This window comes from Cynara cardunculus (genome assembly GCF_001531365.2).
Source record: "Cynara cardunculus var. scolymus isolate 2C chromosome LG 2, CcrdV1, whole genome shotgun sequence".
Classification (NCBI taxonomy): Eukaryota; Viridiplantae; Streptophyta; class Magnoliopsida; order Asterales; family Asteraceae; genus Cynara; species Cynara cardunculus.
This window is the reverse complement of record NC_037529.1, coordinates 32,808,632-32,819,469: the sequence shown is the minus strand read 5'-3', so window position 1 is coordinate 32,819,469 and position 10,838 is coordinate 32,808,632. Positions and strand designations below refer to the sequence as shown.

The 10,838-nt window shown below is 42.2% G+C and overlaps 1 pseudogene; it reads left to right on the top strand.

Moving 5' to 3' along the window:
• The first annotated feature begins 5,465 nt into the window (after positions 1 to 5,465).
• The window catches only part of LOC112506055, a 29,172-nt pseudogene continuing 23,799 nt past the window's right edge, over positions 5,466 to 10,838 (top strand).

The following is a 10,838-nucleotide window of genomic DNA, read 5'->3' as shown; positions in this document are numbered from 1 at the left end:
CGCGAACAGAAAAAGAAGTGGCCAGCCTCTGAACATTCTAACCAACACTTTTCTTCTCCTTCAACTGAAGAAAAGAAGCCCATCCTCAGGAAAGAAGTAAAGCCCAAGCCTGCTATTACGAATAAAAAATTTGGACTAGATAGGAAGTTTGTAAAAACAACCAATGCTAGGACAAAATTTTCATCCCCTGCTTTTACTTCTTCTTCTTCATCGAATAAAAAGAAAGTTAAACATTCTTTTCCTAAAGTTCCCAACTGCCAATGTTTAGCTCTTTTACAAAACCTGAGAAATCACATGTTAACTCATCACTGGATGTTTTCCAAACACGTCTATTGCTATAATGTTCAAACTGATGAAAATGTGAAAAAGCCAAGCCTAAGGCCAAGAGAAATGCAAATAGACCCAAGCCTGCAAAGGCTAAGGGTAATGAAAATTAGCCCACTCCCAAGAGGGATGATGAAAAGAAAAAGGTCGTATCCCCGACTAACAAGCGATGACCCATTATGAAATAGGTACCTAAAAACCCTTAACTTGTCTTGTAGGACCAACATATGCAACCATGGTATATGGATTCAGGTTGCTCCAGGCACATGACTGGTGATAAAAGTTAGTTGTCCTCCTTCATCGACAAATCTGGAGGCTCTGTCACTTTTGGAGACAACAGTAAGGGTACCATCAAGGGATACGACACACTCATCAAAGGCAACATCTCCATCAGCAAAGTGGCTTATGTTGAAGGTCTGAAGCATAACTTACTAAGCATAAGCCAGTTCTACGACAAGGGTCTTGAAGTCAGATTTCGCAAGGGTTTCTGCATCATCGAAACACAGCCCGGCCAAATCATCATCAAGGCGAAGAGAGAAGGGAATCTCTATCTTCTGGACTTTCATTCCTCTGTGGGACAAGACACCCTCTGCCTTGTATCCCATAAGAGCGATGAAAATTGGGTATGGCACCAGAAGTTCTCACATCTTAATTTTGATGTTCTAAGAAAGCTAGCCAAACAGAAGCTGGTCAAGGGGATTCCTGATCTCAACTTTGAAAAAGATCATCTATGCTCAACCCGCAAGATGGAAAAGCTGAAACGGGCCTCACATAGAACAAAGTCAGAAACCTCCCGCTCCAAGCCCTTGGACGTGATCCACATCAACCTCTGTGGGCCTATCTCTACACAAAGCCTCTCTGGAAAGAAGTACATCTTGGTACTAGTTGATGAATACTCCAGATACACTTGGGTTGAGTTCGTAAAGAAGAAATCCGACGTTCCTGAACTCCTCATCGAGGTGATTAAAAGGCTCCAAGTCCTTCTACAATGCAAACTCATCAAAGTTAGAAGCGACAATGGAACTGAATTCAGAAATACCAGAATCGATGAATATCTCATCAGTGAAGGTATTTCCCAAAACTTTTCAGCAGCCAGAACTCCACAGCAAAATGGAATAGTGGAGCGAAGGAACAGAACCTTAGTGGAAACAACAAGGACCATGCTTGCTTCATCGGAGTTACCTATCACCTTCTGGGCTGAAGCCATTTCCACTGCATGCTTCACCCATAACCGGTATATCATCAACAAGAGCACCAGAAGACTCCCTATAAGCTCATCAATCAAAGAACACCAAATGTCAAATATTTCCACGTCTTTGGGTGTAAATGCTTGGTACTCAATGATAGGGAATATCTTGGCAAGTTCGACAAGAAAGCTGATGAAGGGATCTTTCTAGGATATTCTCAAACTGCCAAGGCCTATAGAGTATACATCAAAAGGACAAAGATCGTTATCGAAAGCATCAACCTGTCCTTTGATGATTCTTCGCCAATGACTTCTGGATATAGCAGTTCAGGACTCGGACTACAACAGAGAGCCTCTGATTCATCACTTGGCAAACCCAATGAATCAGCGTTAGCTCACTTATTTGAAGACATCTTCGAAGAAGAAGTAGCCTCTAGACAAGCACATATTGAAGAACCTTCTTCCAGAGCCGATGAAGAACATGAAGTCTCCAATGTTGAAGGTACAACTCTTTCTGAAACTCATGTTACTTCACCTTCTACTTCTTCTGTGTCTTCAGAACCAGAGCATCATTCTGGAGATGATCTCTTCGAAGGGGAGCAAGCAGTTCCATCGGTCGATGAAGAACTACATCTCGTTGCTCCAGAACCCCAATCTTGCACCAAGTGGACAAAAGACCATCTACATCATCAAATCATTGGTAATCCATCATCCGGTGTCAAGACGAGATCAGCCACTTCAAATGAATGCCTCTTAGCCAACTTTCTAAGTATGATCGAACCAAAGAAGATTACTGAGGCCCTACAAGACCCAAACTGGATAGATGCCATGCAAGAAGAACTACTCCAGTTTGAAAGAAATAAAGTGTGGTCCCTCATGCCTCTACCCAAAGGGAAGACGGCTATAGGAACCAAATGGGTCTTCAGAAACAAGAAGAACAAAGATGGCATAGTCGTAAGGAACAAGGCCAGGCTTGTTGCCAAGGGCTACTGCTAGGAAGAAGGGATTGACTATGATGAATCATTTTCTCCCATTGCAAGACTTGAAGCCATCAGAATATTCCTAGCCTATGCAGCACACAAAGGCTTCAAGGTCTATCAGATGGATGTCAAGTATGTCTTCCTCAATGGTAAGCTACAAGAAGAAATATATGTACAGCAGCCACCTGGGTTTGAAAATCCAAAGCATCCAGATTATGTCTACTTTCTGGACAAAGCTTTCTATGGGCTGAAACAAGAACCTAGGGCTGGTACGATACACTCTCTACCTTTCTCATCGACAATGGATTCAAAAAAGGTACCATCGATACAACTCACTTTCTCAAGAAGCATAAAGGTGATATATTACTTGTGTAAATATATGTGGATGATATCATATTTGGTTTTACCAATGCTAAATTTTGCGAAAAATTCTCAGAGCTGATGAAAAACAAATTTGAGATGAGTATGATAGGAGAACTTAATTTCTTCCTTGGTCTTCAAATTAAACAAACTTCAGAAGGGATTTTCATCAATCAGTCCAAATATGTGACTGACCTTTTGAAAAAATACTCTCTTTCAAATTCATCATCGATGAGAACACCAATGGCTACAGGAGCTAAGTTATTTGCTGATCCATCAGGCAAATCTGTGGATGTAACAACCTATAGAAGCATGATTGGTTCACTCCTGTACCTAACCGCTAGTAGACCAGATATTATGTTTGCTACATGTCTTTGTGCAAACTATCAAGCTAATCCGAAGGAATCTCATCTCTCTGCGGTCAAGAGGATCTTTAGATACCTCAAGAGAACCTCTTCATTAGGGCTCTGGTATCCTAAGAACTCTGGCTTTGACCTAATAGCCTACACAAATGCAGATCATGCAGGTTGCAAGCTTGATAGAAAGAGTACATCTGGAAGTTGTCAACTCTTGGGGGACAAGCTGGTAAGTTGGACATCCAGAAAACAAAATTGTGTTTCAACCTCTACAATAGAAGCATAATATGTTGCCGCTGCTAGTTGTTGTTCACAAGTTCTCTGGATGAAGACCCAGCTTAAGGACTATGGCTTTGAATATGAAAAAAATCTCATCCTCTGTGACTCCGAGAGTGCCATAGCTATCTCTGCAAATCCTGTGTAGCATTCCAAGACTAAGCACATCGATGTAAGGTACCACTTCCTTAAAGATCATGTCGAAAAGGGAACAATAGAGATGTACTTTGTTCCTACAGAGATTCAACTTGCTGACATTTTCACAAACGCTCTTGATGAGAAAAGATTTTTATTTCTTGTCAGCAAGATGGGTATGCTGAATCTCACCACTTAGAGGCAATCTATCGTTTAAAACCAGAGATCCTCAATATCTCTTGTTTATGCCTAAAAGTGATACATTATTATAGCCATGATCACCAAGTACTCTAAACCAGAGCCTCTGGTTCTAAAGACCAGATCCTCTGGCCAATTAGAAATACTTGTTCAATTTTTGGCCAAAATTTTTCATCGCCTTTGGAACTAGAGCCCCTCTGGTCCAAAGCAAATACTTAGTGTATTTTCACCAAGTATCCCCTTCCCAACCAGAGCCTCTGGTTGTATAAACCAGAGCCTCTGGATTCCAATCCTTTGAGACTAGAGCCCCGCCCGCCCTTTTAGTCCCAAACTTGGTCTCCCCTCATACTTTCTTGTATTTTACTAAGTCATATTTCATCCATAATGGAACCAGAGCCTCTGGTTCCAAAGACCAGAGCTTCTAGTTCCAAAGACCAGAGCTTCTGGTTTCCAAATCCTTTGCGACCAGAGCCCCTCTGGTCCAAATTGGACTTCACAAACATCCTATCCTTGCATTCATTCATCATCTTTTCATCATCCTTTCAACTAGAGCCTCTGGTTCTATAGACCAGAGCTTCTGGATTCTAAGTCATTGGAACCAGAGCCCTCTGGTCCCAAAGGTCCATCAGTTCAATCATCCATTTCACCATCTTTGCCATTGTTTCATACATTTTTTTCCACCATTCACAACCAAAGCCTCTGGTTCTATAGACTAGAGGCTCTGGTCATCTCATTCACCCTCCTTATTGATTATAGGTGGAGTTTTCACTCATTGCACATCCCCATGCATCATTTGAGGGGGAGTGTTGCACTATTCATTTATGCATCATTGAGCCAAACACATTCTTGGTTCTTCCAAGTATGCATTTTACCACCCAGAGCCTCTGGTTCGTCTATCCAGAGCCTCTGGATCACAAATATGCTATATTAATGGTGTTTCATCCCTTGCATTCAACCAGAGACCCTCTGGTCCTTCATAAAGGGTATGTTTTTCCATCCAAGGGTTTCAAATGATCAACCAGAGCCTTTAGTTTGTCTATCTAGAGTCTCCGTTTCATAAAACCTAACATTCCATCGATGAATGAATTCATCATTTATAACCAGAGCCCTCTGGTTCCCCCACAATATTGTCATGACCAACCAGAGCCCCTCTGGTTCTATTGACATGACTTGTTTTTCCATCAAAACCCATCTTTCATTGAAAGCCATTTTATAACAATAAAGGTGGAATTTTTTTAATAAGTATTATTTAAATGATTATTCTTAAGGTTTTATCCTTTTAGAGTAATCATTTCAAAGACTTTCAAATGCCCCAAAAGTCATATGTATCCCACACGCGCCTGACAACTTCAAAAAGGATGTTCCCCAAAAACCCTTCACTTTCCAAACAACCCACCCCCCATCTGATATGTCCACCTTCATTTATGATCATGTGCAGATTTACGGCCCACGATCACCATCATGATCATTTTTTCACCAAACGTCTTTTTCACCATCATTACCATTTAAATATTATTTTTAAAATCCCACTCGTTGCACTTCCCCACCTATTTAAACCCATCTTCTCCAACAAGTTCTTCTTTACGCGAACTATTCTCTCTAAAGAACATTCGAACTCAGACGAACCTGCAACCTTTTTCCTCTCCAACAATGGTGTCATCCGCCTCTCACGAATCCCACAACAATGACAGCCACGTGCAATCGACCGGCACCGACAGCCATGCTCTAGTCTTCTTGCCGATTAAGCCAAACAACCACGCCATCGATCTTCGCACAAATATTTTCGGAGGAAGGTTTGCAATCATGATCGAGTTCTTTCAAAACTGCATTCTACAACCGGCACTCACCCTCTCTGACAACAGGGTGCCGGTGAAATACGTTCAACAGTACTGGCAGACCTGCAAGTTCTTCCCGGAGAACTGTGGGATCATGGGGGACATTGATGTCCCAAACGACATGGTTTGCTCGGTGAAAATTTCCCACGCAAAAATCTCGAAGGTCCTGTTTATTCCAACTAGACAGGAGCTCGGGATCGAACTATACGCCGAGCCACCAACAAGTTCAGACATCCTTCGCTTGATCAAAATGTTGGGTTACAACTGTGAACTCCGCAATGCTTCGGACTTCAAGAGGCAGTTCCTGCCTCCCATGTGGAATATGTTTTTCTCGATCCTCAATCGAGCCCTAACTTGCAAGCTCGGAATCATAGATCAAGGAAACATAAACATTATGACCATTATGTATGGTCTAGTTTTCAACCTACCGCTGGACTACGCACTCCTCATATACAACGAAATCCATGCAGCGGTCATCAAGAAAAACAAACTCATGGCCGCAGGAAAGCCACTATCTTATGTGCTCTTCCTGCGTTTCCTTGCCTTATTCATAAGGGACGCGATGAAGAGGCACAATATGCCAAGCGAAGAACCGTTCACTCCGCAATATCTCATGAACGGCCATCGACCAACCATCTCAAAGGATGGTTACCCCACAAAAAGGCCCATCTCAAGGGCTATGCTCAGTGTCATCCCAGAGATGTCTGAATGTTGTAGGAAGTATGAACGCTCTCTGCTGGCCCAAGAACCGAGGGCAGCTACCCTGGAGCAAATAGAGCCTTCCCTAGATACAAGCGAGGGAGCGCAGGAAGAGTCATCTACATTGGATGATGAAGATGATGATGATGACACTCCTCTAGCATCTCCCGTCCCCATAAACACTTCTATCCTATCCACCTCCCAAAGAGCAACCACATCTGCTACCCCCGGCGATCAAGGCCAAAGGGGTATTGAACAAGAACGACCCAGTCCGATCCCAACCCAAACTAGCCATCCAGAGGCCACTCTTCAGGCCTCTGGAGATGATTTAGCCGAGGAGCCACATCATCCATCACCTCTCTACTAACAGGGGGTGATGAAGAAATAAGAGCTACATCGCCTCATAGCTCGCCACAACCCACCACACAACCAGAAGCATGTGTTGCTTTTGACTTTGAAGCTCCCATAGATCGTTCAGAGCGATCTTCTATTCCTGCACCACCCCCTTCGATACTTAATCTAGCGAAGGGGTCACACATCTACTTCTCTTACTCGGCCTCTTAAGCCGAGGACGAAGAAGTTGATGTCGAAACATCAAGAGATAGTTCCTCACTAGAGGGCTATCGAAGACATGATGGAAGTCCTTCATTGCCCACCTTCACACAAGGCAATGAAGGCGCCTTTGGAACTAAGGCACAACCTACAACATCCGTTGTTGTAGGGGTTACCCCTATAGCTAAGTTAGTCACAAAGGTAGAGTTCCAGGCCTTTGCTGACTCGACTCAGCGGTCCTTGGATGACCTTAAACTCACCTTAGCAAGGATTGTCGAATCCACTCCATCGATCGACCTTACACCCATTCGACAATCCCTTGCTTCCCGCGAGGCCCATGAAAAAGACAAAACCACCTGCCTCCAAATGCTTCAACAAACCATCACCCAACAACACAACACTACATCCACCTTCTCCATCACTCGCAACCAAACCATGATGAACACCCTCGCAACCCTCAAGGCCCAGGCAACTGCGATCGATGAAGCCATCGCCTCCATTACCACCCAACTAAACACCATAAACACTACCCTTACCACACTTCCAGCCACCATACTTGCCCAAATACCTCAACCAACCCCTCCTCCACCCCCCTCTGCAGCTCCATCGTTCGATGAATCCTTTACATCTTTTGCTGCAGAAGTGAGAAACATGATAGCCTCCATCAGCATCCCACCACAGCCACTACCTCAACCTCCATCCCTCCTCCCACCTCAACTTCCATCTCCACCCAGCAGACCTAGCCACCAGAGCCGATATGAGAGCACTCTCAAAGACACTTATCTCCTTGTTCAACGAGATAAGTGCAAAATTTGCAACTAGAGATATAGAGCCAACCAATGCATTGAAGAAAAGTCTCCTCCAACAACAAGACCGTACAAACACTCTTCTTCGCACAATGGAACAACGACACAAAAGAGAGCGAATGCACTCTTTTATCGAGCATATGAGGCTAAGGAAGAAGCGCAGTAGAGCCTCCTGCTCATCAGATCGCCCCTCTAAGAGGCACAGGTATGAGGATCCTGACCAAGATAATCATGGTCTAGGTACTCATGAGGGGGAGAACATGGCTCAACAACCAATGGAAACCGCTGCACCACCACCACCACCAACTCAAAGCCACCAAACCTCAACATCCCAAGGAACCCAAGCTAGGGAACCAGAGGCTCAGCCTTCTGAAGATGTACATAATGTACATGTTCCCATAGCTAGCACCCAAGAACCCACATCTAAAATCATTCAGTTCTCACCAATCAAGGTGAGTTCTTCATTTGATGAAAACCCACCTACCCCTCATCCAGAAATTAACCAACCCTTTACTCTATCACTAACACCTCCTCATATAGAACCTTCCATCGCCCTATCCATTCAACCAGAACCCATCAAAACCCAACCTACCCATACACCTCAACCACCAACCCAAACAGAGCCCATTGAACCAGAAATACCCCAAACAGATCCCATTGAACCAGAAATACCTTGACCAGAGCTAACCCAACCAGAACCCATACCATCACCTCAACCCTCAACCCATACACAACCCTTAACCCACGCAGAACCCTCAACCTAAACACAACCCATCACCCAACATCAACCATCCATCACCCAACCATCATAGGTACATGCAGACATCCCTTCCTCATCAAGGCATCCTCCTCAAGGCGTATTCGATGAGATTATTGCCAACTTGGAGTCACTAAGGAGACATCCAGAGATGCCCCCAAGGGAACCAATAATGATGGAGAATATCCATCAGTACTTGTATCATGATCGTGATATAAGTTTGGTACTCAATCCTCCCATGCTATCACCAGAGTCGATGGATCTCTTGCGCCATAGGTTCGTAAGACAGACGACCTTTCCACCACAAGCCATCTTCTTGAACGATGTAATCAGGACGGTTCTAGACATCAAAATGAGAAGTTTCACTAACCGAGCAATCAAATACATCGAGTACATCATGGAGCGAGCCCATGGGAAGGTCAGTGTCTTCAACGATAATGACTTGATCAATCTCAATCCATAGGACTTGATTCATCTATATGGACACACAGCTCAACGACATGATCAAGGGATCAAATTTGGGATGGGAAATCGAGTGATAGTGAAAACGATGGAGACCTTGGTTAAGTTCAGAGCAAAGAGAGACTTTCAAATTGATCTTGAACTCGGCATCGAAAGAATCTCCTGCACTCCTCCAGATAAGACTTTCCAGGCCTACAGGAGAAGAGATCTGCCTCAGTCTTGACTCAACTAGAGCTCGAATTGGTGTTTAAAAACGAGTTTGGTGTGAAGAAAATCTTTAGACTGACTAAGGCCTTCAAGTATTCAACCACAACACTTGAATGGTTTCAGAATGTCATTAGAGATAGATTGGGCAGACCTCACGTGCCGATGAAAGAAGGTCAACAACTCATTCACAGTCATCCGATACAGAGGACTGATGATGCATTTCTAGAAGATATCCCAAGGAGACCATGAATGCAGTATTTTATGTAATTTCATTTTCATTCCATCACTTGTAAGAATTCATCCAACACCTAGTCCAATGAAATTTTTTGGCAAAGAATGTTTTTCTTTTAGATCAGCCTCTGTCTTTCACTTATCCTTTGAATGTTCATAGATTAGTCATTGTTTGTATTTTCATTACTTATGGGGAGATTGTTGGACCCCATAACTCATATTTGTAAAAGTAATGAAAAACAACAAGTGTGAAAGAGCAGAAGGCCGATGGAAGACTAGCAGGGAAAAAGACTAAGTGTCCAATAAAACTAGAAGGCCGATGAACAACCAGAGGTGCGATGAAAAGCACATCTCCATAACCCTTCTAGTTACCAACACTTGGAGTCTTCCACGACAGTTCAACCAGAGGCACCCGATGAAGAAGATATCAAGACTTGGTTGATCCAACGCCCCATAGAAGACAACTGGAGATGACAAATCGATAGCTGGATTCTCAAAGATTTACTTTGGTTTATTTACTTTCCAAATCTAGATAAGGTTTCCTTTTCATAAGAGATTTGCATAATATATTCCATAGATAGCAATCTCCTTAATTAGCTTTCTAGTATAAATAGGCGTTAGCACTCTTGTAATCGGTTACGCTTTTTACACAATCATTTGGAATAAAGTGAATCATTCGGCACCCAGTATATTCTTGAATATTCATCTTGTGTTCTTGAGTGTTCTTCATTTTATTCATCCACACGACATATTTAGGTTATTCATAACTTAAGTATTAGTGTTATTGAGAGATCTAGGATCAACATAAAGCAACCTTAAATTATCTTGGGTATAACTTTTGGCATAAACAATTATCTACTTTTAACGCATTCCTATTTAAAGAGTTTATGGTTAATGAGAATAGTTGATTTATGGTATCTATTTACTGTTGTTTTATTTTTGTTTTTCTTATATCGATTTTTAATATTTTTAATTCATTTAAAAATTGATTATGTTTTAGATAATTTAGCTTAAAATATGAACAACCCATGTTTTATTTACAAGTGACTAAAATTTTAAAAAAGTAGTACATTAATGATTTTGTATAAAATTTGAAATTGCCCCCTCAACTTTCTTAGATTATTTAAATTAACCATAATTTTGTCATTATATATATATATATATATATATATATATAGGGTTGGGTTCATGTGAGACCAGGTTGTTTTCGTGAGACCCGTGAGACCACATTTTTACACTTGAAACTTGTTTGTCCCTAAATTCACTGATCAATCTTCATGAGGCTCCATAATATGACAGATCTATGATTTCTTGTAAGAACATCAAGATGAATATTGAGAGGAAAAGTCAGTGCATTCAAACTTTGGTCAAACCTCTTATTACGTATGATTTACAAATGAGCTCTCTCTTTACAAAATTACAAAGACCATTCCTATTTATATGGTTAAACCACTAACACAAGTCAAAGTCAAAC